The sequence below is a fragment of the Puntigrus tetrazona genome, chromosome 22 (assembly GCF_018831695.1).
Source record: "Puntigrus tetrazona isolate hp1 chromosome 22, ASM1883169v1, whole genome shotgun sequence".
Classification (NCBI taxonomy): Eukaryota; Metazoa; Chordata; class Actinopteri; order Cypriniformes; family Cyprinidae; genus Puntigrus; species Puntigrus tetrazona.
Genome location: NC_056720.1, coordinates 1,083,244 through 1,086,920, shown reverse-complemented (window position 1 = coordinate 1,086,920; position 3,677 = coordinate 1,083,244). Strand labels below are relative to the sequence as shown.

Here is a 3,677-nt window from a genome sequence, read left to right as displayed (position 1 = left end):
CAGAGACACACAGAGCCACACAAATATTCAGACACACACAGACAGACGTGCAGAGACAAGGAGACACAGAGAGAAAAAAGAAATGAGCAGAAACTATCTGTGCACGTATGTGTACATTCCTGTGTTGAGTGGGCTGTGTGCAGTGTCTGACCTGCCTCGCATGATGAGTTACGTTCTCGGTCACCATCAGGCCCTCTCCCGAAACACAGATGAATGTCAAAGGAGACTCAATGGCATGCGCTGGTGGCGATCACCTGAACACAGTTAATTACACTAATATTACAAAAAAGATGAATAGAAGAATAAAATATAATAAAACAATATATTATTTGAAACTCGAATTCACAAATTTTTAGGAAAAATGCAAGGCTATTAAACACAAATAAAGAGATTGTTTATGCATTCATATAATTCCATTCAAACCCAAAATTCAATTTAAGAATTCAACCTTTAAAAAAAAAAAATTGAAAAACTTCAAGCGGATATATAAAAACTGAAATGGAAGAAGCAGAGGGCGAGGGAAGGAGCGATCACTCACGCTGAGGAAGGACTCGAGGCAGAAGGAAAGCGACCTTGTGCTGGCGCTGATCAGGTTGGGTGTTGGGGTTGGGGCGCGGGGCCGGTTCAGTACGCCACTGACAGAGCGCGCCGGCGTAGATGTGTAGGTGTCCGGCTCACCTCAGGATGAGTCCTCGGTCCATCCACGTCCAGCAGGCGGCTGGTGAACACGCTGCTTGTCGTTAGAGATGTGCTCGGTGGAGAGCGCACCTGCTCAGGCTCAGGGCCAAACAGCTCCTCCTGATTGGCGATGGGCCCCAGATCCGTAGAAGACAGGCGACAGCCTGAGATTACTGACCAAGTCACCGGAGGACACACTGCCTTCCAGCGTGTAGTAGAACTGCACCTCCAGGTGCGATCACTGAACACACAACAACAACAACTGACATTCATATACATTAAACATGTATAACCGTTAATTATTATTCATTTGTTATTTTTCGTGCCGACGCCATCAAATGATACCGTCGCATCCAGAATGAAAAATGATGTGTGTGTGTGTGTGTGTCAATATGAGCGAGAGCCAGTCAGGTCTCAGGCGTGGCGAACATGGCGATCAGCGGCGTGGGCGTCTGGATCTCCATCGACTGCATCTCCGCGTCCTGCGGCTCTTTCTTGGGCACACCGGCGGGAGGCGGGGGGAGAGCAGCTGGCGGCACCACCCAGCGGAGAACAGCGGGGCCGGGCGCGCCCAGACCGGGAGCCAGCGAGGGCGAGCTCATGCCTGAACACCAGAAACACTCGGTCAGCAGCACACACACCTTCGGGCTCACCTGAGAGCATCGTGAGGGCGCCCGCCGGCCGTGAGGAGATTTTGCTTAGCGGAGGAGGGGTGTCAGGGCTGTCGTCTTCATCACCGTCCGTCTCATACGTGGGAACAGAGCCTGCGGACATACACACCACCTACACACATTTACAGAGGGCTGAGAAATTAAACCTTGTCTTTGGGGCATATGTATATATATATATATATATATATATATATATATATATATAGTGTTAAAATGTTAAAAGTACAAATTAAATTTTCTATTAATTCAAAAAATAAAATCACAAAAACAATACACTTAAATCATAATATGCAATTAAAAATATTTTCCTTATTCTTTAATATTTTCCTTTATTTTCTAATAAAAATAATACAGTTTTGGGAATAGGGTTTTCAAAAAAAAAAAAAAGTTAATCAAAAATGTGTGTTTAATTCAACAACAAGAATCTAAGTAAAGTTAACAATACCAAATGATGGTTTTCTTCACTTAATAGCACTTTTTCATTTACAATACATAAACCAGTGATTAAAACTTATTCTTTTGTATTAATAAAATTTATTAAATTGTGCAAAAAAAAAAAAAAGATAAATATATACGATAGAATAAAAAACCACAAATGATTTATAAAAAAAAATTATATTTGGGAAATAAGAAGTAAAATCACGTAGCATAATGTTTCATAAATATCAGCACATGATTAAGTTTGTGTGTGTGTGTGTGTGTTACCGGGGTTGCTGGAGGGTCTGAGAGATGTCACCTGCGTCGTGTAGATCTTCAGCGGGTTCATGGAACTCTCTGCTGGTGCCGTCGGCAGATGAGGTTGAACTCGCGGCTCTTGATTCAGGGCGCACCTCTGGCTAAGCTTTCCATTTGGCAGGATCGGCTCGGTACGCCTTCCTGATCCCCCGTCTCCACGGCCCAGGCCTGACACACACACACACACACACAGGTCAGTCACGTCGCGCTCCCTCCTCGTCCCGCGAGGGGGCCAGGCCCGCCCGTCACCTTGAAGATGGTGTTCTCCTCCTCTTGCGGCGTGTGGCGGCGTGGGCATTTCAGGGGATCTGGCGGCAGCACCATGGTCAGCCACGAACCCGGAAACACCCGTTATCCACCTGAGACCTGAGCAGGGCTTCAGCATGCCAGCGCCGAGGGTGAGAGGACATCACGGCCTTCTGGAATCAAGCAGTCACCAAACACTCTACGCTTCGCACGGTATTTTATAGAGTATATAATTATTCTATTAATGCATTTACTACTTTATACCATTTCTAAATGTGTAGGCAAAGGGAGCTCAAGCACTAATATTTTATAATACATGCACACTAATATATATATATATATATATATATATATATCATATTTTTTTGTAAAGTATGCTTTACATTTGTATAATATAAATGATTAATCCAACAATATATTATCAAATAATTAATTGCAATCAATCACAAATATCAAATATTTTAATAATTAATCAAAAACATCATGATTAATATGACCTTCAGTTGAGGATTAGGCTTAACATTAATCAAGTGGCTTATAAAAAAAAATTATATACTTTTATCATCATCATTATAATGATCTCTCTAAAAATACAGTAGCATGATGATCTTCATAATGAGGACAAAAAAGTAAAATTAGGCAAAAACAATTACAAAGACTAATATTTGCATTGAAAAAATATATTTTATTTTATATTTGTATTTGTAATACATATTTTAATATATTATAATTTTATAATCAATGATAAATAGTAATATAAATTCTATATTAATAAAGTAGCTTTTCCAAAGTTTCTGTAAGAAACACTACAGAACTAATAATTTAAAAAATATATTTTTTTGATGTTATATTTAATAGATTGTTGTAATACATAATTTTTATATTAATACGTAAATTATGAATATATGTTATTAACAGCAGCATTGAGATTTAAAAGCCTGAATGTAAGTTTCATAACACAGACCAGATGACTCATATTAATAATTAGATTTAATATGATAATTAATTCAAAGTAATGATCAGAAACAAGTCAGAGAAGTCAACAAATCAGAGTAAAAAGCAGACGGTGACTTTTCATATTACGATACTACCTCATATCTCCCCGTCGATAAAAAAGCCCAGAAGTACGACAGTAAATCACAATCCAGCGTGTTATGGCTACAGATTGCAGGCAGCGTGTAGAAATTAAATATAAATGAGCTTTAGATATTGTGGAGCTCACCTGAGAGTTTTCAGGAAGCGCCAAAGCAGGAAAAAACACAGCAATCCCGAGGCCTCTGCCGCCAGCGAACCGCTTTGTGGTCAGCGGTTAAGTCGTCATAAACTGGCTCGCAGATGCGTTCAACG

General features: G+C 40.3%; 1 pseudogene; it reads right to left on the bottom strand.

The window, feature by feature from the left end:
- Window positions 1-530: 530 nt before the first annotated feature.
- Window positions 531-2,115, bottom strand: LOC122328114 (annotated as a pseudogene).
- Between the last annotated feature and the right edge of the window lie 1,562 nt (window positions 2,116-3,677).